The following is a 24,337-nucleotide window of genomic DNA, read 5'->3' on the forward strand; positions in this document are numbered from 1 at the left end:
CTGACAAGTTAACTCTACCTTCTGAAATTTTAAGCCAAAATAAACCTGTTTTCTCCTAATATGCTTAAGTTTTAAGTATTTTGTCCTAGCAATGAGATAGTAATAGATAAAATGTGGTGGAAGGAAACCTGAGGGTGCTGGTAACATTTACAGGTCTTCTCAGCTGATCTTCAATAGGGAGGTTACTCAAGTAGGCTCAACGTGATCACACTGGCTCTTAAAATGGCAGAGAAGTCAGAAGAGGAGGTCAGTGTCTGACTATGATTTTCTGTGACCATCTGTGCAGGTGGTAGGAGCGGATACAGATCAAAGTATGAAGGCCTCCTCATGACATTAGAAAAGATTTTAGTGATAAAGAACCATTTCCAATTTCTAACCTGCCTTTATCTGATTTCCAATAACTATCTTTTCAAAATTAAGGATGTTACTAGGAATGGAGAATAAAATTCTGAGGGTCTAGGATATCTATACTACACAAAATATTTTAAAAAGAAGAAGGAGGAGGAGAAGGAGAAAGAGAAAGAAGAAGAAGAAGGAGAAGGAGAAGGAGGAGGAGGAGGAGAAGGAGAAGAAGAAGAGGGAGTAGAAGGAAAAGAACTACTTTACCACTGTAAATTGATTTCATTTTTCCAAAACAAGAGATAAGAAAAACTTATCTTTTCAGATTCTTCACTGTTGTAAGTGGCTATAAATCAAGTAAGTATTTATCTACTATAATCTCATGAAATCACACCATTAGTAAATACAAACTTTTACAATTGTAGTTTTTCCTGCAATAAATAATAATGCAACATAAAGAAACATGGAAGTAAGGAGTCATGTTAAACATATCTCATGGTTACTATGGGGATTAAAATATCATCTTCACTTAGTTAAGTCATTAGAAGCAATGACCTGACCTTCTGCAGAGCACATTGGTAAGAGGGCATTCAATTTTTAGAGGCTGACTGGCATACAAGAGACTTCATTAGAATCATATATAGGGTAATGATAGAGAAACAACAATGGAAAATCCTGGATATGGACCCCTCTCCAGATAGACGAGAATGGTCTTTCCGTGGAGTCTACAGTAATAAAATTCTGAAGAGGAATTCTGTCTCATAGTTATTAAAAGATTAAAAAACACCAACCATGACTAGTGATAGAGAAATGCTTGCTCTTTTGTCAAATCTAAAAATGAGTACACATGAGGAATTGGCTGCGTGGTAAAATAAAAGTTTTTTTTTATTTTTATATTTGAGTGTCAAAGAGAGGATTTAGCCAAACAATGCAATAATAATTAAGAGTATTTAATCCCAGCACTACAAAAGTAGAAGTAGGAGGATCTCCATGAGTGTAAGACCAGCCTGGGACTACAGAGTGAATACCAGGTCAGCTAGGCCACAGTGAGACCCTACTTTGAAACACACACAAAAATTTAATTAATTAATTAAGATTATGTATGCTAGCTAACTTCTAAGAGCTGAAAAAATGATTAAAGTTCTCTCTGACTGGTATACTTTTTGAAGGTATGTTGAAGTCCCTGTTAATGTCTTACAGGACTGTAAACCCCTATAGAAACCATTGTGATGGTATGTGATGCTTGTTTTCCTCCCTCTGCCCCTCACTGATTCCTTCTTTTCTCATAGGTTTCCTTTAGATAGACTTAAATATAGATGAGAGAGAGAGAGAGATGCTGATGCTTATGATAGATAGATAGATAAATAGATAGATAGATAGATAGATAGATAGATAGATAGATAGATACATACATACATACATACATACATACATACATACATACATACATACATAAATAGTTAGATAGACAGATAATAGATGATAGACTAGTAGAGAGACAGAAAGGAAGACAGATTATAAATAGATATATAGGTGAAAAAATAAATAAATACATTGACCATATGTGGGTAGATAATATATGCATAGATAATAAATAGATGGTAAATAGATTGATAGGTAGACAGATAGCAACAAATAAATGACAACTAGATAATAGATGTAGATATGTGATAGATAGATGATTAATAGATAGGTGGATGACACATAGATGCTAGGGTACATATAATTGATAATGCTTTCTTAAAACTTCCCTTTACAGTAACTACTTTCTACTCTATTGCATAATAACAAGGATAGACAACCACAAATATGGCTGGAGAGATTGCATAATGGTTACAGCACTTGCCTGTGAAGCCTAAGGCCCAGGCTCAATTCCCTAGTACCCACATAAAGCCAGATTTATAAGGTAACACATTGAATCTGGAGTTGGTTTGCAGTGGCTAGAGCTCTGAAGCACCCATTCTCTCTTTCTATTCTCTCTCTGTGTGTGTCTTATCTCTAAAATAAACTAAAATCTACAAGTAAATCAATGTGAGTCTTGAAATTTCTGCTCCAGAAATTAGCAGGAGATACCCATAAATACTAACAGAGGATTAGCCATATGCAACATTACAAATCACACTGAAAAGGGTCTTGCACTTAAATAAAGATCGTTATTAAAAATTTTATATAGTCCCTTCCCATAACCTTCTTTTGTCCCTCTTCCTTCACTGAATGCCTTCTTCTTTTTTTAATATTCCCTCTTCTATGTTGGTAACACTTTCCCCTCCTCTGTCACATATGACAACCTGTTGATGGGTCCGGTATTATGCAGGTCTTCTTTTATTTATTTTTTTAACTTTTTCCATTTATTCATTTGAGAGAGAGAGAAGGGCAGAGAAATAGGCCAACAGAGAATGGGCACATCAGAGCCTCCAACCACTGCACACGAACTCCAGATGCATGCACCCCTTGTGCATCTGACTTTATGTGCATCATGTGGAGTTGAACCTGGGTCATTTGGTTTTGCAGGCACACGCCTTAACTGCTAAGCCATCTCTCCAGCCCATTATGCAGGTCTTCTGCAGGGACCTACAGCTGCTGTGAGATCATGAACACAATGGCTACTCCATGTCTGGGAGACAGTGTTCCAAGGCACTCCTCCCCATCCTTGGGCTCTTACATTCTTTTCACCACCTTTTCTGCTACAGTTCACGAATCACTGAAGTGTGTGTTAGAGATGTCTAATTAAATGTTAAACACTCAGATGCCCCTTCCTAACAGCACTTTGACAAGTTTTGATTCTACTCCAGTAGTCACCACTGCCTGAAAAGAGAAACTTCCCTACATGAAAGATAGCATAGTACTAATATAGGAACCATAAACATAATTATTTAGAGGGCTATTGGGTGGGCATAATATATCCATTTAGCCAAACAATCGTAGTAACTCCCCATCCTTGCAAGACTTTATAATTTTTCCAGTCATGGACTCTTATTTAGTCTTTCAGAATTATCTGTTAATTCCCTTCCACGGAGTGGTTCTGAAATCCAATTAGAGAGCTGATAGTTATCCTCACAACAGATGTGCCACTATTACACTTGTGCGCATATTTTTTCTGGCTGGCCAGTCATTAACTTGCAAAGCCTACTGCAGATTAACACTCTGCTGACTTTTTTCTCTCAGCAGCCTGCATGACATTTATCTTCCTTTAGAAATCGTAATTCCTAGTTACTATTAACCAAATAATCAATAATTCAATAGCTTTTGCATTGTGCTTTTATATTATTTTATTTTTTATTATTCTTCCATGTCTGGGGTCTAGGCAACTTAGAAGGCAAAATATTTTTCAAAGGTAGCCTGAAGCTTTTTCAAACCTAGACTAGTTAAGCAGAATACACTTTTGTTACTGAACAAATTGTTAAATTGGTGTCTTGGCAGGGCCTATTCTATTTCTCAGAAAATTGCCAGGGTCCAAACCTCTGTGTTATTAAGCAAACAGAGTAAACATGTTCTTTGCAGTTTACATCCCAGATCTAAATATGTCCAACTATGTCAAACTCACTTTTCTCTATTGTTCTCTGAAGGGTTTGTTTGGGCACAGGCTGCAAGAGAAGCTTGTGGAAATGGCATTGGGAGCAGTTCTGACCCTGAAGACAGACAAAATTCAGGACAGAGCGGCCAGCAGCAGGGAATCCAGCAGTCTGGACATCTCCTCCTCTCATAGAGAACAGCAGGTATGGTACCTACTTACTGCAACAAAGAATAAGGAACAAATGTGCAGTCCTTGCCCTTGTGGCCTAGCCTTGAATACCAGCCATTCCCTTTTGTCTGTTTGCAGAGAAACACCCACCTTTTCTGGAGACCTGCATTTATTCCCCCCTTTTTTAGTGTAGGGTGCACCTATCAGTCTTCTGGCTTCATGACTTTTTAAACTATGGAAGCCAGTTTCATATATGAAATAAAATTATTCCTTAAAGAGCATTGAAGACCAACAGACTTTTAATTGTTCTCTACTGCGGTTGTTTCAAACAAACATTTTAGTTAAAAATAAAGGGGGTCCTGGAGAGATGGCTTAGTGGTTAAGCGCTTGCCTGTGAAGACTAAGGACCCTGGTTCAAGGCTCAATTCTCCAGGACCCACTTTAGCCAGATGCACAAGGAGGCACACACGTCTGGAGTTCGTTTGCAGTGGCTGGAAGCCTTGGTGTACCCATTCTCTCTCCCTCCATCTGTCTGCCTCTTTCTGTCTCTGTCACTCTCAAATAAATAAAAATGAACAAAATAAATTAAAAAAAGAAATGCAGCTGAAGTTCCTCAGATAGAGAGAATAGGGTCTGTAATCGAGTATGATGACATGGCAGTTGGTATTTCTTTAAATGATATCTCTTGGGACAAGAACCAACCAAACTCCAAAGTACCAGACAAAAAATAAATAATTAAAATCATGGCAGGAATAAATAAAATTAAAACAAAGAAAACAACAAAAGTGATGAAACAGGGCTGGAGAGATGACTTAGCGATTAAGTGCTTGCCTATGAAGACTAAGGACCCCGTTTCAAAGCTCAATTCCCCAGGACCTACATTAGCCAGATGTACAAGGGGGAGTATGCATCTGGAGTTTGTCTGCAGTGACTGGAAGGCCTGGTAAGCCCTTTCTCTTTATCTGCCTCTTTCTCTCTGTCTGCCACTCTCAAACAAATAAATGAAAATAAACAAAAATTTTTTGAAGTGATGAAAAAAAGACTTTGTTATTTTAAAATATTAAAATGATAGACAAACCCTTAGCCAAAGTAGTTAAAGGACATAGAAGACCCTAATCAATAAAATTGGAAATATTGCAACATATACCACTAAAATAGAGAGAATAATAAGGACATACTTCAAAATTTAATATTTTACCAAATTGGAAAATGTTAAGGAAATAGAAGAATTTCTAGATGCATATGACCTTCCAAAGTTAAACCAAGATTAAACCAATAATTTAAACATATCTAGGGACCGAAGAGACAACTCTGTGTTTAAAGGTGCTTGTTTGCAAACCCTGATGGCTTAGGTTCAATTCCCAAGTATCCACATAAAGCCAAAGGATCAAAGTGGTGCATGTGTCTGGATTTTATTTATAGTGCCCAAATGCCCTAGAGAATCCATTCTCTCTCTCTCCAAATAAATAATAAAAATATAAAAATAAGAGGGCTGGAGAGATGTCTTATCAGTTTAAGTGCTTGCCTGTGATGCCTAAGTACTTAGGTTCAATTGCCCAGAGCCTACATAAACCAGATGCATATGATGGCACATGCATTTGGAGTTCATTTCCATTGCCTAGAAGCCCTGACATGCCCAGTCTCTCTCTCTCTCCCAAAAATAAATAATAATAAAAATATGAAAAATACAAATACTCAAACAGATGTTTAACAATCAAGATTGAGGAGATAAAAAAACAAAAATTCTCCCATTTCCCTAAAACATCCAGGTTCAGATGTGTTCACTGAAGAATTCCATTAGGTCTTTGAATAAGAACTGAAACCACTTCTTCACAAAGCACTCCACAACTTCTCCAGGGCTACGGAATAGCTAACACTCTCTTTTTGTGTTCAGGAGGTATTTGAAGCAAATTCTCAAGAAGCTTTGTTACATTCAGTGCAGATTATTCAGTTATCGACATAATAATAGGTTATGATAACCTTGTTGTGGAGGTCAGTGTGTTACTCCAAAGTAAAGAATAAGAGTGCCTCGCCACTGACCTGCAGTTATTCAATGCAGGGAGGTGCTAGGTTTCACCACATGATCCCAATGTCACCTCTCAAATTGTTACCAGCTGAGGAGAAGTGTTTAAAACACATGAGTTTATGGGAGGGGGGGCATCGGATTCAAAACACCAAATTTAGTGACCATCCTAATCTCTAAATCTTACCTTGGAAGTTGATATCATGGAATGTCAAACTTGACCATCTAGCTCTGACATGGCCTGGTTTGCGAAATCATGCCTGAGTTGCATGAAAGCAATCAAGTCCCTTATTGAGTTGGTATAATTTATTAAGTGTAACCATAGGAAAATGAAAAGAGAAAATGATATCTGTACTGACTTTGGTCATTTTACAGCACAGTTGGACACAGCATGGATATGTTAAAATTTAGCTCAGAATGCTATAATAATAACAAGTTCAGGTGATGATGAGCCAGTAATATATGTTAGAAGTGAACACTTGTTTTAGAAAAATAACTGTTGACACTTAAGGAAAATTACGATATGACAAATTAGTATTACCTGAGGGAGTTTTTTCTGTGAAAGATCAACTTTATAGTGTATTAAGCATCCTTACTCTGGAAATGAACTTGATTCTAAATAACCTGCCTGTCATTCTGGGCCTCATGATGACATTTTTAGACAATTCACAATGACAAACAGTAACAAAATATATTCTCCTAAATGTTTGTCATGAGAGTTGCGCTACTTGGCCCTCTTCTTCATGAGTATCTGAGGTTCTCAGAGCCTCCCAGATTTCTCCACCCAGACCTTAAAGCTTTAGCATATAGATAATATACCCTGCCCTTCTTCTTGCTGGATGGGTTTGAGTGTTCTCTACTGCCCATTCAAGTCCCAAAAGAGAGGTCTTGTTCTCACTCATCTTACAGTCACTCAGATGATTTCTGTCCTAGCATCCTAACCGTCTCCATTACCACATCTAAATTTCTCCTTTGTTCTGCTCTTGTGGACTTTGTCACACCCAGGGACCAGTGGTCACCTGTGTGTCTTTCCCTTGCACAAAGCCACAGTTTAACTCAGAGACTTAAGGAAAGTTATTTAAGTCCACCATTGTTCACCAGTCCTTAGTGAAGAAGAAAGTAGTTCCTATCTCCCATCAACGATCATGAGAAGGAACTGCACAGGAAATGTCTCCTGGGAAGAATGAGCTTGACAAGGAGTGTCTCCTTGGAAGAAAAAAAAATAAAAGACACAAATAAAGTCCTAGCCAAACCCACTGTATGGTGTAGTAACGGTTTGCTGTATGTCAGACATGGTGCTGTATCAATATTTAGACCTCCACTAGAAATTCTGAAAGACTAAACGACAATAAGGCTTGCCACTTGGGACTTTTAAACATTTCCAATTTGTTTCTCTGACTTAATCCCAAATATAATTTGGAGCCATTTCCTTCTCATTCTTTGCCATCACTTTCACTTTTTTCCTCCTGACCCTTTCCATTTTTGATCCTACCATGCCTTAAGTTAAACCTTCATAATTTATGTGTAGGATATAACTTTTTAAACTTTTATTTATTTCTTCATTAACTTACTTATATTTTTAAATACTTTTTTATTTGAAAGCAAAGAGAGATAAAAAGAAGAGAAAGAGAGAATGGACATACTAGAGCCTCCAGCTATTGCAAACAAACTCCAGATGTATGCACCACTTTGTGCATCTGCCTTTACCTGTGTACTGGGAATTAAACTTGGGTTGTTTAGCAGGCAAGCTCATTAACCTCTGCCATCTGTCCAGCCTCTATTTGTATTTTTTGAGACAAGATCTCATGTAGCTCTGGATGGTCTTGAACACACTATATCAGAGGATGACCATAAGTTCTTTTTTGTTTATTTTTATTTATTTATTTGAGAGTGACAGAGAGAGAAAAATGGAGCTATAGACAGAGAGAATGGGTGTGCCAGGGCATCCATCCACTGCAAATGAACTCCAGCCACATGTGCCCCCTTGTGCATCTGTCTTATTTGGGTCCTGGGGAATTGAACCGAGGTCCTTTGCCCTTGCAGGCAAACACCTTAACCACTAAGCAATCTCTCCAGATCCTCAACCATAAATTCTTGATCCTCTTGTCTCTACATCTCAAGTTCTTAAAAAGCCTGTGCCACCATACATACCTTTTATTTATTGTTTTCCATTGAGGAATTATCTACATATCATAAAACTCACCTTTTAAAAATGTACATTGATTGGACTTCTAAGGAGTTGGAATAAAGGAATTTAAGAGGATGGTATTGTATGTATGTAAGCAAAAGAACAGATTAGTGGGAGTGGAAAGGCCTAAGTGAGGTCAGGGGAAGAGATTGAGTAAAGGAAAAGTGGGGAAGGGCTAATAAAAATCTAAGAGGGTATGAATAAGACAAATGGAAATCTACATTTTGGACAATGGCACACCCAGAAGGCATAGATTGTTACTAGAAAAATTTCAGTGCCAGGGATGGGATACTTTCAGTGAGTTGTTGCCCAGGAAGGACCCTGATGCCCCCAAAACATTATAGGGCATTTCCAAGGTTCTTGGTTTCCACCAGGAATAGATGGTTAGAACCTATTGCTGAAGACTCCAAATACTGCAAGATCACTGAGAAATCCTGCTGGAGCTGAACTGAAAACCTCCTCCATGTGGACCAGCTGACAGAAAACTAGGAAAAAGCTATGCTACAGGAAGTTCAATGTGTGAGAAAGAAATCACCAGTGAGATAACAGTGGACACTACAAGCCTTAAATATGGCTAGCCAAGCCATATGAGCCAACATGTGCAATAGTGGTGTGGTGGTTTGATTCAGGCATCCCCCATAAACTTAGGTGTTTTGAATGCTAGGTTCCCAGCTGATGGATATTTGGGAATTAATGCCTCCTGGAAGGAGTGTATTGTTGGGGCGGGCTTATGGGTATTAAGGCCAGTTTCCCCTTGCCAGTGTTTGGCACACCCTCCTGTTGCTGTGGTCCACCTTATGTTGGCCAGGGGGTGATGTTCACCCTCTGCTCATGCCATCGTTTTCCCCTGCCATTGTGGAGCTTCCCCTCAAGCCTGTAAGCCAAACTAAATCTCTTTTTCCCAGAAGCTGCTCTTGGTTGGGTGATTTCTAACAGCAATGCAAACCAGACTGCAACAGTAAAGTGGTACCAGGAGTGGGGTTGCTGCTAGTCACCTGATTATGTGGCTTCAGCCTTTTGTAGCTGATTTTCAAGAGGAATGTGGAAGGAGTTGAAACCTTGGCCAAAGAGATATCTTACAGTGCTGTAAGTACAGCTTGATGGACTATTCTGGTCAGAGCTGAAAGACCTGAAGGAAGTAACAACTATGAACTGTGAGATTTGGCTTATGAGGGTGAGAAAGAGCTTTGCTTGAACTGGGCAAGCAGTTTGTATGAGAAGCTTGCTCTTATGCCCATGTCCTGAGAAGTTGTGCAGGGTTGCTTTGTGTAGAAATGAACTGGTGTGTGCAGAGGGATATGGCACAGAAAGAAAAATCCTTGGGTGACCTGTTGCCCGTTCAGCTGCAACTGAGAGATTACAACCTTTGAGACTGGGCTAGCTGACCTGTGCTGGGGCAACAAGAAGAATGTAGACTCTTTTGAAAGGGCCTGAGTGCTCAAGGAGTGTCTTGTTCTTCAAAGTCTGCTTTATTCCCTGGATTAACAAATTGGCACCCTACCTGGTATCGTGGAGTATAAGAAATGCTGGAAAGAGGGTCATTGAGTTTGCAACACGGTCTTGTGTTTTGGAAATGGCCATGAGCAGTGTGAAGCAGGTTTTCTGGTTGCCTGCATAGAGTCCCCATGGGGCCATGAGGATGAACTGTGGCTTTCAGTGGAGACCCAGTGGAGATGCCGGGACCATGAGGTGGCTGCAAAGGAGCTGCCGGCCCCGATGAGGTTTCCCAGGACTGTGAGTAGCCTAGCTGGAGGGGTGGAATTGGAATGCCAGAGACTTGTTGCTGGTTAGAATTATCGGACTTGAAGATTTGTCACTGGTTAGAGTTGCTGGACTTGAAGCTACAGAGTTTGATATTTGCCCTGGTTGTTTTAAATCTTGTATTGGTTGAATGTTTCTTTGCTATGCTCAATGCCATCTTTTGCAGTGTGAATATTTATTCTGTGCCATTATGGGTTTTTTGAGGTTATTTTTTGGTGTTATAGCTCAGTTAAAAGATCTTGAACTATGGGGATGTATGAACATCATTGGAATTGATAAAAACTATGGGGATTTTTAAAGTCGGACTGAAAGCATTGTATTTTACATCATGTATGGATATCATTTTATGGGGGTCAGGGGAGGAATGTGGTGGTTTGATTCATGTGTCCCCCCATAAACTTAGGTGTTCTGAATGCTAGGTTCCAAGCTGATGGATAATTGGGTATTAATGCCTCCTGCAGGGAGTGTATTGTTGGGGGCGGGCTTATGGGTATTAAAGCCAGTTTCCCCTTGCCAGTGTTTGGCACACCCTCCTGTTGCTGTGGTCCACCTTATGTTGGCCAGGGTGTGATGTCCACCCTCTGCTCATGCTATCGTTTTCCCCTGCCATTGTGGAGCTTCCACTCGAGCCTGTAAGCCAAAATAAATCTCTTTTCCCAGAAGCTGCTCTTGGTTGGGTGATTTCTAACAGCAATGCAAACCGGACTGCAACACGTGGCATGTCTGTTATAAGGGAAATCATCAACTCTCTAGTCAGACCAGAGGCCCATCTCACAGGAGGAGTAAGTTCCTGATACTGAAAATCTATGATGGGGAAAGTCATAAACCCTAGGGGTGTAACATCTTCTGGTGTTTGTGTAACTACATATACCATGCTCACCAAATTGTCCAGTTAAACACTTCTGTAATGTTCATACCCATGTGTTAATGCTTCCCCTTTCAGATAGCAGTGACATTGGGATGACTCATAAGGCAACATAGTGCTGAGAAAAAGTGACAGAGGTGTGTTAAGCATTGAAACATTTCTATCATACCTTTCAAGGCTCAGGATCCATTGCAGAAGAAATACTTGAAAGAATGTAAGAGTCAAAGGAAAGGTAGGACTTCTTACAATGTGCTCTTCCAGATACGAAGTGACCTGGATATTCATGACCTCTCAGTGTCTAACAATACTTATACAAAACCATAATAATAGGAGAAAAAGATGATGACATCAAAATAAAAAATAGACTGATTGAGAGAAGGAAGGGGTCTGATGGAGAGTGGTGTTGCAAATGGAAAGAGGGGAGGGAATTACCATGGCTTATTATCTCTAAGAATGGAAGTTGTCAATAAGAAGTAATGTAAAATAAAACAAAAACCCTAATAAACAAACCAAAAAAGCTAATACTCACCTAAGAAAAGGTTCAACATCTTTAATCATCAAGGAAATGCAAATTAAAGCAATTGTGCAATTTAACCTTACTCTAGGAAGGAAGGAAGTCATTAAAAATCAAATGACAAGCTGGAGAGATGACTTAGCAGTTAAGGTACATGCCTACAAAGCCAAAGTACCCAGGTTCAATTCTTCAGGACCCACATAAACCAGATGCACAAGGGGACACATCCATCTGGAGTTTGTTTCCAGTGGCTAGAGACCCTGGCAAGCGCGCGCTCTCTCTCTCTCTCTCTCCCTCTCTCTCAAAAATAAATAAAATAAAAATATTTCAAAAATCAACTCATAATATATGTTAGCTAGGATGTGGGAAAAGAGGACCCCTAATCTACTGCTGGTGGGAGTGCAAACTTGTACAATAACTATGGAAATCAATATGGAAACCACTGAAAAAAGATTAGAAAAATAGAGTTACTAACTGACCCAGCCATTCCACTACTGGGCATCTACCCTAAAGACTCCACTCTTCACTGCAGAGATACTTGCTTAACCATGTTTATAGCTGCTCAATTTATAGCTAATAACTGGAATCAGCCCAGATGCCCATCATTGAAAAATGGATAATGAAGATGTTATGCATATATACAATGGAGTTCTATTCAGCAGTAAGGATAAATGATATAATGCAATGTCTCAGAAAATGGGTGGGTTGGGGACAGATCCTACCAAGTGAACTCACAAAATCACACCCTCCATGTTCTCCCTCATCTGTGGGTCATAAACTGAAACACTTGCGTGGCAGGCATACGTGACATGAAGCTAAACCCAAAATCCAAAAATAATTGGTACCATACAAACCCTCCTCCTGGATAACAGATTCAAAGATATAACCTTCAATATGTGCATGGAGTGATCAACAGGTAAGCAGGGCTCTGGAGACGGTGGGATGAAACCTAACCCTAAAACATTTGGCTCTGGCTTTCAATTCCCAGGACCAGAAATTGGTTACAACCCACATTAAGCTGTTTTTTGTAGAAACCTACAAGGTTCTCAAAATGAGGCAGGCTTCTGTCAAAGCACTTGATTCCTGCCTGAATATTGCTGAAGACACCACATGCTGCCTGCGCCAAACATTGAGAGATCTGGCTGAATCTTGAAGGAAGGCAGTACCCAGATGGTTAGCTTGTATAGTGCAAAACAAAGCACTACATGAGCTGCTGGGGGAAAATGGCCAACATCATTGTGAGCAAGCAAGGGGCCTGCTATATGAGAGCAACAAGCCTGACAAAGTCTACACACCTGTCGCACAGTCTAGGTAGGCAACCAATGGCTCTCTGACTAAGAGGCCTGCTCACTGGAAAGGAACACATAGGTGGAACTGAGAAACGAGTCAGAATCCTAACTAGACCAACATTATGACTCCAGTGAGAAGCTTCCATTACTTTTTGGCTAAAAGTCGGGTGACACCCATCAAAATCTCTTTAATTTAATAGTGCTTATCCGCTTTAACCTATTCTGCTCTCACTCTCCTTTGGAAAAATCTGCTCTTCTTTTTCAGAAAGCAGCAAGAACTGAGGAAAACCAAAATCCATCAACAAGAGAAGAATACATAGCTGACTGCTTGGCAAGATATGAACCACCCCTAGTATAGGACCTTGGGCCCAGGTCAAACCACAAAGGACTTGATGAGATGGGCAAGAACACTGCTTCAGTGGCGAGCCTGACAAATTGTGCCAGGAAGATGGTGACAGGCACTGAGGACACTCAAGATGCACCAAAGCAGAATCCAGAGCTGCTGAGAGCTCAACAAGAAAGTCGACTAAAGCACACCCACCGTGGCTCAGGGACTTTTGGGGGGGAGGTGGGGAGAGAAAGAATGCAAGAGCCACAGCGTGAGAGGGAATGTCCAGACATTGCTCCCACCCCGCAATGACTGACCGCTGCTCTCACAGCTCATAACCCATAACTCTGTGGGGAATACCAGAAATCCCACTAAGGAGGGCCCTGAGTGGAGTGGGGACAGGGAGGAGGGAAATGATGGTACCAACACATGATGTGTCCATACAATACTTCTACTTAATAAAAAAAAAAAAATAGGAAGAAAAGAAAAGGTACTTTCCCACAATTGAACCAAAAGGAGCTCATAGAGCATTCAATGAAGTGAAATAAAATATTCATTAAAACATTGTAGAACCTGTAATTGAAGGTTAAATTTTGGCTCTGACAAAAAAGAAAGTAATAAGAGGAGATTATGATCAAATATTTTATTTGCATGTGCAAAACTGTCAAGAAATATAAAAAATCAGTTGTGTATCATTTGCCCAATGAACCCAGATTATTGTCCAACTGAGATTTAGATGTTGGTAGAAATTTAGAATGAGGGAAATACACTAAGTAAACTTCTCTTCTTGGTAAGCCATTATTCTCAGTACTTCTATTCCTTTATATAAAAATGATTTGAAAACTTACAATGGTAACTATTTCTATATACATAAAAATTCATATATAATCTTCTTCTCAACATAGGTGAAGTTATCCCCCTTCCCAGCCAGTTGGCTTTGAAAGTAACAAGTTCACTCAAAGAGACTCCTTTCTTTTAACATACATCTTAAACTTCTTAAAATTAAGTCAATGAGGAAACAGTCATTGGCTGTCCTATCATGCTTCAAACACAGTGCTATATTAAATTAATATGCTAAGCATCTGGTGTATGGACCATATGGTGTAGCACTGGATAAGTGAAAAAATGTCTGCTGAAAGTGGGTTAGGTAATATGTCTGTAATTATACAAAATGCTTTGATGATTAAAGTTGAACTGTCATAAAAGAAATGTGCTTTTTGATATGACTACTTTTTATCTCATGAACACTATGAATGATGCCATTTGATCATTTGACCATTTTTTTCCCTAATAGAAAGTCCAGAACCAATTTTCTTGGCCCACTGTTCATCATATTATAAATTTGTCTGCAGTGTGAATTTGAATCAATGGAAGCTTTGAATTAGTCATTTTGTGTTTATCCTTCATCTACAACTTAGTCCTCATTTTATTTCCACTTTTCTCCCTTAAAATAGTAAATTTTAATTAATTACAATGAGCCATGTAAATTTTCTCCATTATAGTATTTGTTTTAATATAAAAGAACTAATCAGGCTGGGGAGATGGATCAATGGTTAAAAGCAACCCTGACAGGCTAGGTTAAGTTCTCCAGCACCCACATAAAGCTAGATGCACAAGATGCCGCATGCATCTGGAGTTTATGTACAGTGCCAAGAGGCCCTGCCACCCATAATCTCTCTCTCTCCTTCTCTGTGTGTGTGTTCACTTTTGTTTGATGGGTCTCTTTAAGCCTTCTAATGTTCTATTTGAGGTGCACAGGCCTGAACTTATAGACTAACCCTTGGAACTTTACACAAGAGAGGAGTAGAGCCTGAGAAATAAAACTAACACATCATATGAGCAAAGGGTGAGGCACTCTTGACTTTGGGTGACCCTTTTTGTTAAAGGACGAGATTGGGGATATGATCTGTTGGACTCTGCTGATCCGGAATACAGACACACTCAGTTCACAAATGTCGTCACACTAAGCCACCTGCTTTCTTCAGCAGTTCTGCTGGCCCGCAGTCTCTGGCTTGTCTTCCATGCTATGTTCAGCGCTGGCTAAGCATGTACGCTTGCTCTGAGTTAGCAATCCCACCAGACCTCTGAGGAACTTACACATGAGCATAGCTTAAGCTCAGTCAGCATCTCTAAATACTGTCAAAGTAGGAGCCAGGCGCACACCTTCAATCACAGCACTCAAGAAGCAGAAGTAGAATTGCTGTGAGTTCAAGACCAGCTTTAGACTACAGAGTGAATTCCGGGTTAGTGTGGGCTAGAGTGAGACCCTACTTTGAAAAACCAAAAAACACAAAATTGCCAATATTGATCATATGTGCTGTTCAGGCCAAAGGTACACCAAGGCAGAGAAAACTTTGTCACATTGCTTTAAGCAGGTGGATTACATAGGTGTAAGATTAACTTTAGGACAAGTTAAAAGTTAGGAATTTAGTATCTCACAGCAATAATCTCAGAAAAATTATGCCTAAGGTCCATAAGAAATGTTTTCACAGTTCTTTCCCCATAGTTCATTCAATATTTCATATTCTAGCTCACTCCCACAATCTAGTATATGTATATTCTAATATTTATTAAAATTATAATTGTGGGCTGGAGAGATGGCTTAGCGGTTAAGCGCCTGCCTGTGAAGCCTAAGGACCCCAGTTCGAGGCTCAGTTCCCCATGTCCCACGTTAGCCAGATGCACAAGGGGGTGCATGCGTCTGGAGTTCGTTTGCAGAGGCTGGAAGCCCTGGTGCGCCCATTCTCTCTCTCTCCCTCTATCTGTCTTTCTCTCTGTGTCTGTCACTGTCAAATAAATAAATAAATAATTAAAAAAAAATTTTTTAAATATTATAATTGTGTCTAAATATACATTCTGATATCTATTCTAATAGTTATTATGTATTATACTGACTAAAGATATACATATGCATGTATGTATGTTTGTATATGTATATATACATATCTGAATATATATATATCTATATATATCTGAATGTATATATATATATATATATATATATATATATATATATATATATAATTAGATTGAATTAGTCCTTAATTCCCATTGGGGAAGGATAGGGAGCCAGAGGGAGAATGAGAAAGCAGGAGAAATTGCTCAGTGGTTAAAGGCCCTTGCTTGCAAAGCCTTTCAGTCTGGGTTCACTTCCTGAAGGCCCATATAAAGCCAGATGTAGAAAGTGGAACATACATCTGGAGTTTGCAGTGTGAAGAGATTCTTCCATGCCCCTATTCTCTCCTGCTTTCTCTGCTTCTCTGCCTATATCTCTTTCTCACTCTCAAATAAAGGAATAAATAAAAATACTTCTTAAAGAGAGCAAATGATGTGAGAAAAGATTACAAATGTAAATGCTAAAAGCAATTCTGGGGAAGGGTTTGCAATGAGAACTACAGTACATCTGTATCTGTTCACTCAGCAATTACATTTTCAAGTCTCATCACATCATTTACCTGAAAATTGCAAAGGCTCATTATAGAGGAAGCACATTTACATGTTTATTCATAATGCATTGAGTTTTCACACTCTCATTTGAATTTTTGGTTGATCACAACTAATCATAGTAAGTGAAACACTAAATATATGTTCTCTTGCTCATTCTAAACAATGGTTCAAGTATTGACAGTTGTTTAATCTAATTAAGAAATGTAAAGGGGCTGGAGAGATAGCCCAGCTGTCAAGGCACTTGCTTGCAAAGCCTAATAACCCAAGTTCAATTCCCCAGTACCCATGTAAAGCCAGATTCAAAGAGTGGCACATGCATCTGGAATTTGTAGTGGCTACAGGACCTAGCATGCTCATTCTTTCTCTCTCCCTCTCATTTACTCACGCTGTTTCTCTATTTGCAAATATATATATATATGTACATATTAAAAAGAAATGTAAATGAAATTTGCATAACATGAAAATGATTTTAATAAATAGATATTGTGTGGATTATCACCTCTTGAATGGCAGATTAGATCAATGAGGAGATGATGTTTTCAAATCCCACGTCACCAGCCACCAGTTGCACTGACTGCACACTCATACATGTCCTTTGGTTTGATCCTCCCATAACCTTGTAAGCATTTGTTCTGTTTCCCCTGGCACAGAGCATGAACTGAGTCACCCTAAGGAACTTAAGTAATACTATGGGCACACTTCATAGTGCCTTGTACACATTAACTATTTAACCCTCTCAGCACCACCAGTATGTTCTGCTTATACATGTCCTTTATGTAAGTGAATAGGAGCACTCATGGTACACACAGGTATCAAAGTCTAAACAGCATTGATGCAGGTGAGATTAAGCCCCAGCAGGCTGAATCCAGAGTCTATACCTTTAAGCCCCAGATGTAATTATCTGTCTAAATGCATCTTGAAAAGCAAACAACAAGCCTGTATGTCCCATACTAAGGCTAACATACATCACGCTGTCTTGGAATTATGTTAAAATTGGTTATTGTTTAAAATGCTTTTGGTAGTTTCAGAATAAGTTACTGTGTACTCTGGGTTTTGCTATTACTAGATATATGACTGATGATTAATTAAACAGATAGATAGATAGATGATAGATAAATTGGGCTGGAGAGATGGCTTAGTGGTAAAGGTGGTTGCCTGTGAACCCTAAGGAACCAGGTTTAATTTCCAAGTACCCACATAAGCCAGATGCCCAAGGTGGTGTATGCATCTGGAGATCCTTTGCAGTGGCTAGAGGCCCTGGCATGCCTATGCTTCTTTCTATTTCTATTTATCTCTTCACCCCTCCCACTCTCTTTCAACTAAATAACATATATGTGTCATATATGTCACATATATATATGTATATATATATATATGTATATATACATATATATATATAATATATATAATATCTTTACAAAAAGGTCATAGATATAAATGATGGCTAGATAGATGGATATCTAATAGATAAGAGCTAAAAAGATGGCTCAGCACATGGAGATAGAGAGAGTAAGACAGACTAGGTTTGGAGAAATAGATCATGAATTAACTGATCTGTGCGAACACAAAGGTCTGAGGCTGTCCAAGTTGAGTTTATATCTCCAAAGCCCAGGTTAAACATCTGGGCATGTCCACACACATGTAATCTCAGTCACATAATGGAGCAGAGATCCCAAGAATATCCAGAGTTCATAGAGAGAGAAGGACAGCAAGCTCTGTGATCAGTAAGAGACTCTACCTCAAACTGCAATGAAGTGGAAAATTTGATTTACTACCTCAGCCACTGAAAGTGAGTGTACCCCACCTCAAATACAAGGGGAACGTTAAGGGAACATACACATGCATACACCATATCCTATAACATTATATTTCCTTAAAGGTAATAATTAATAGTGAAATAATTTGTTTTTAATTGATTTATGAGAAAGAGGGGGGCAGATAGAGAAAATGGGTGTGCCAGGGCTTCCAGCCACTGCAAATTCCAAACACATGTGCCTTCTTGTACATCTGGCTTACTTAGGTACTAGGATATTGAACCTGGGTCCTTCGGTTTTAGAGGCAAGCACCTTAACTGCTAAGCCATCTTTCCAGCTCAATGAAATATTTTTTTGTTTGTTTGTTTGGTTTTTAGAGGTAGGGTCTCACTCTAGCCCAGGCTGACCTGGAATTCACTATGGAGTCTCACGGTGGCCTTTAACTCACAGTGATCCTCCTACCTCTGCCTCCTGAGTGCTGGGATTAAAGGCACGCACCACCACACCCGGCTTTGAAATAATTTTTGAATTATAAATTGAAAACATAAATGAGTGCACTAGGGAGGGAAAGAAATCCTACTACATAGCCAACTTCCCCATTAAAATTTTATCAAAGCCTAAAGGTTTTCAATTAAAGGTTTGTTACTAAGGCTTCTATCCTTTCAGGCCTTGAAAAAAAGACACTGGTAAGGATTGCTGTTTTGGCTCTGCAATGTCTAACGAACATTCACATGCTGGAGGCTAGTTTTCAGAAGATGGACTTTGGAAAGTCACTAAATCTTGAAGACTGGGACCTAATCAGCCACTATTTCACTTCTGGGTTCCTGACTTGATGGCATTGTTGGGGAATGTGGTGGAAAGGAGGAACTTGACCATGTACAGAAGGCAGAAAGTCACTAGGAGAGTGTTTCTGTCTTGACCTCTTCCTGAGTTACCTACCTGAGATGAGATGGTGGCTCTCCTCCAACACACCCTGCCTCGGTGATGCTCAGCCCTGCCTCAGACCAAAACAATGGAGCTCATCATGGATAGAAACCTCTGAAATGATGATCTACAATTCTTTGCTCCCTAAACTCATTTTCTTATCCATTCATCATAGAGATGAGAAACTAACACAGTTGTTGTGCCATTTTATACCTATCTTTTATATTTTTATATAAACATAAAACACAGTTGATACAGTCATACAAAATAAAAAATAAGCTAAAGGCATGAGGGGCATACCCTACAAAATTAACTGTATATATAGGTCATGGAACTTTTCAGTGAGCTTTGACTCAATGAACATTCTCAAATCTCATCCAAAGAAATATCACATAGAAATAAAACATAAACCCTTTATTGATTGAGGGAACTTGTAGAAGTAAGAATTGGGCTAACAGACTCAAGTTCTCAAAAAGAGATATCCAATCTTGACTTGGAAAACAAAATTACCTAGGGACATTGTAAAGTGTAATAATATCCAGCCCTGGCCTGAGAAACAAGATTACTTGGGTACATTTGACAATTGTATTTGACTTATGCCTCAAAACTAATGATTTTTCTATAATCCTCTACAGGATAAAAGAAAAAAGAATCACTCCATTCACCATGTGATTCAAAAATTAAAAAAAAAAAAACTGTTAATAGAAGTATGTCTGCATTATAAACCAATGTTTGAGGCAAGCATCATATACTCGCTTGATGCCTGTCAGACGCGGACTGCCATTAGACTAGCAGTTAACATTTCTCTCCCATCTGTTAGTATTAATTTCATACCTGAATCTCCAGTAACCGGGGACATGTCAGAGGTATAGCTAGCACCAGGGTCAACTTCATAGTCATGTAATGTATATGTACATGTGTAGCATACTCAAAACCCCAAAGGGTCCTGTGCTGTGTTCAGTGTTTCCTTGTACCTCCTTGAAATATTTTATAACTTTTAAACAAAGACTTACATTTAATTTTCACCAGGCTACCATTTCATAGAGTAGGTGTTAGGAAATTATTTGGAACATTATTAAAATAATTCTTAACAAATTTTGGAGTTTCACTTAACTGGAAAAAAAATGGAGGAACTAGGAAGTTACTGTACCACCAAAAGATTAAGTAAGATCACTTAATGGGTTTATCTTAAGAAAGTAAAGGAAGTGTTGGGGTCAACAGCATCTCTCACTCCACCCCATTCTAATGCAATGGTAGAAACTAGTTCTTTTTATTCCTCTGCATACAGCAAGGTTACATATGCCAGCCTCCCTGGCAAATAGGCTTGGCCATTTGCAGTAAGTTGTTATGGTGGCTAAAGCAAATGACCACAGACTGAGAGGCTTATACAACATAAAATTATTTATCCCACAATTCTGTTGGCTAAAATTCCTACAGCCAAGTGTCAGCAGAGTAGGCTCCTTTCTTCTGAGACCTCTTTTCTTGGGGCAGCGAAGAACTCCTCTCTGTGTCCTCATATGGTCTTCCCACTATATCCTATAAGTAATTTTCCTTTTCTATTAAAGACACCATTTAGGGCTGGAGAGATGGCTTAGTGGTTAAGGCACTTGTCTGCAAAATCTATGGACTCGTGTTCAATTCTCCAGGTCCTATGTAAGCCAGACACACAATGTGATGTAAAGGTGCAAGGTCACACATGCACACAAGGGGGGGGGCAAGCATCTATAATGCATCTGCAGTGGCTGAAGGCCCTGCTATGGCCATCCTTTCTCTTTCCCTCACTCTCTCACATTAAAAAAAAGAAATCTAAAATAAAATGAACACCATTTATATTGGATTAGGCCCCACACTTAGGAATTCATTTCAGTACCTCCTTTAAATATACTATCTCCAAATCTAGTCATGTATTTTGTTATTTTATTTTGAATGTGTGTGTGCGCGCACGTGTGTGTGTGTGTGTGTGTGTGTGTGTGTGTGTGTGTGTGTGTGCACTTGAATGTCAGCATGTGTGTATGCCATGGTGCACATGTGGAAATCAGAGGAAAAGCTCAAGTGTTGGTTTTCACCTTTCGCCTTGTTTTGTAGGGTGACTCATGTTCATCATGCTAGCTGGCTTTCTATATTCTGCCGCATTCTCTTGTCTCAGCTTCCCATATTAAAATAGGTATACTGGGATTATTATAGGTGTCTGCCACCAGGATCTGACTCTTTTATTTGGGTTCCAGTGATTCAAATTCAGGTACTCATGCTTTTACCACAACTTCTTCAGCCCTGGAGCCATCTCCCAAACCTATATTGAGATGTTACACACTGGGTTTCAACGTATGGTTCTAGGGTACACAGTTAAGTCTATAACTCCATTTGTTTTGATAAATAAAGCATGGAATTGAGTGACAAATACCACTTTCAGGTCAATTCGATCATAACTCATACACAGTTTGTTGCTCTCATTTTCCCCTCCAAATGACTGGCATAAAGACCTACCTTTGGAGAAACCAGAAAGTCATGTGTTCAAGGCCATTTTTTGGTTTTATAAATCACAGAGAAGTAAGAAATGTGGTGACTGCTGTTACTATGGCTGGTGAGGCAAAAATTATAAGGCCCCCATTAAATAAGACCCTGTTGAGGAAAACTCCTGCCTTAAAGTTGCAAGTAGTAGTTGATCCGTGTAGCCCAGAAAACTTAGAAAAGCCAGAGTGAACAAGCAGAGCTTTTGTAATCACCCTCTCATGAGCCAGTTGTGATTTGTGTGTTTGGGTATGTGTATGGTATAAATCGGCACAGGTGGGTACAGTCACAGCAGATGCAGATGTGCACGTGTGGAGGCCAGCATAGAGTATCAGGTGTCCTGTTCTATTACTCTTCTACATTGTTTCCTTGACATAGATTCTCTTGTAGAAGCTACAACAGACATTTTTTAAAATAATATAACTTTACTTATTTGAGAGAGAGAGAAGCAGATCAAGAGAGAATGGGCACACCAGAGTCTCCAATCTCCACAAACAAACTCCAGGTACATGTAGCACTTTATGTATCTGGCTTACATAGGTAGTAGGGATTCAAACCTGGGTCCTTAGGCATTGCAGGCAAATGCCTTAACTGCTAAGCCATCTCTGCAGCCTGGAAACCATTTTTTGATAAGTCTGGTTAAGCCCCAGCAATTATTCCTGTCTCTGAACACACCCACAGGATTGGGGTTACAGGCTTTTTGTCACTGTTGTTTTTACATAGTGCTCAGGATTAAACACTGGTCCTCATGCTTGGGTGTCAAGTGCTTTTACCAACTGAGTCATCTCCCCAGACCCAGACTGAACATGCTCTAAAGAGAAACATATGTGTCTACTCCTCTGACTACCAGATTTTTGAGACAATGGACCCTGAAGTGTTAGAATTTCCCTAGAAATGTCATTCTAGGAGAAGTCTGAAGCACCTGGCCCCAGGCAAAAATGAACTCATCCATGAGGAAGAAATTTCCCACAGTTCTGAAATTTGTCACGACACCTTGCAGTACATACCGGAGTCCAGACAATGATGGGTCAACACCAGATAAGACCCCACCGTGACCAGGACGGCTCACATACACACACCTCTTGCCTTCTATTTGAACAGAAGCCTCTTGTCAGTGCTCTGAAGATGGAGGTGGGGAGATACTAGAACTCAGCATTTATTCCTCTCCTCAAAGAGAACTTATTGCATATGTCTTCTTTCTCTGCTTTCCACTATTACTTAATCTTTACCTGACCTATTGAAGACAGATGGCCAAGCCTAGCTTGTTCTGGCTGCCAGGACACTGATTTTGACCCTTACAAGCCCAGTAACATCATGACATTAGGAAGGGAATCTGAGGATGGAGAACCATCATGAGAATAATGTCATATGCGATTTTAGAGAATGGCAAAATGTGGTAGGAAGTCAGCCTGACAGAGTCAGTCTTGGGAGTGCAGGGTAATACAGAAATCTGAGGAACCCCAGACAGCACATAAAGTCAGTATCTGAATGGTAGACCATTTCCACATAGTCTGGCCCCACACTTGACTAGGATGATGATTTCCAAACAAGCCCCCTGTGTCTCTGTGCATTTATGTTTTTTGTTGTTGGGTTGTTTTGATTTGGTTTTGCCATGAACTTGTGACACCAGGATATAACTGTAAGATCCACCTTTCCCAACTCAGCTTTTGAGCTCCCTTTTATTTGCCCCTTCTATTCCACTGCATTTATTTCTCACCCATATTTTATTTGGGGGCTTCCATAAGTCTTACCCTAATCAGAATTCTTGTTTCCCCATATGTAATATAATAAAGATTTAATTTTTGATTCAAAAAAATTAATTCATGATCATTTCCTCTTCTTTGTGCCAATTGCTTCCTTAATTTAACTCTCTTATTTGGCGTCTCCCTGCTTCCCTTGGGCATTTGTCACAAGATTCCAGCCAGTATTTCCTGCAACACTCAGTAATGCCTCAGTAATAGTTTTTCCATTGAAAAATACCACAAGTACAATATTTCCAATGGAAATACCACAAGAACAGTGTTTCCACCAAGCATACCACAAGGAGAGTGCTTTTGTGGTATCTAAATTCTGAGATGAACTTGTAATGTTCATCTTGGATTCATTATAGCAAGGGCCCCTACTTTTTGGAAAGTACTGAAACAGGGATGGAATTTTTATTTGTAGTTTAAAAAATTCAATAAAAATAAAAGTTAGATGATGCCAAGACAATTTTGCACTTGCTTTTGTGAGTAAAATATAAATAGATTTAGCAAGTAAGAGTAAAAAAACTTCATAAAACATACAGAAAGGCTTAACAGCTGGGAAAGAAAGGGTGTGTGAGAGAGAGAGAGAGAGAGAGAAAGAGAGACAGAGAGAGAGAGAGAGAGAGAGAGAGAGAGAGAGAGAGAGAGAGAGAGACAGCAAGAGCATGAGTGTAAGAGAAAGATAGAATGAGAGAGAGAGGAGAGAGAGAGAGCATTTGAAGCAACCCAGCAGCTGTGAAAGCAACAACCTGTAAAAATACTTAACATTTACAGCCACTCAGTGGCTGGAAAACCAACTTCTCATAAAATCGATTTAACATTTTGGTCACTGGTGAAGACATTTAATGCATGCATGTTTATATATCTGTGTTTATACTGTAGCTCTGTGGATTTTAGTGGGTTTTAATTGTTGTAAACTCAGAGAGACCATTTGAAAGTGTTCAGAGCATATAGAATTGTTGTATCACAG

This window comes from Jaculus jaculus, chromosome 9, assembly GCF_020740685.1.
Source record: "Jaculus jaculus isolate mJacJac1 chromosome 9, mJacJac1.mat.Y.cur, whole genome shotgun sequence".
NCBI classification, from domain to species: Eukaryota; Metazoa; Chordata; class Mammalia; order Rodentia; family Dipodidae; genus Jaculus; species Jaculus jaculus.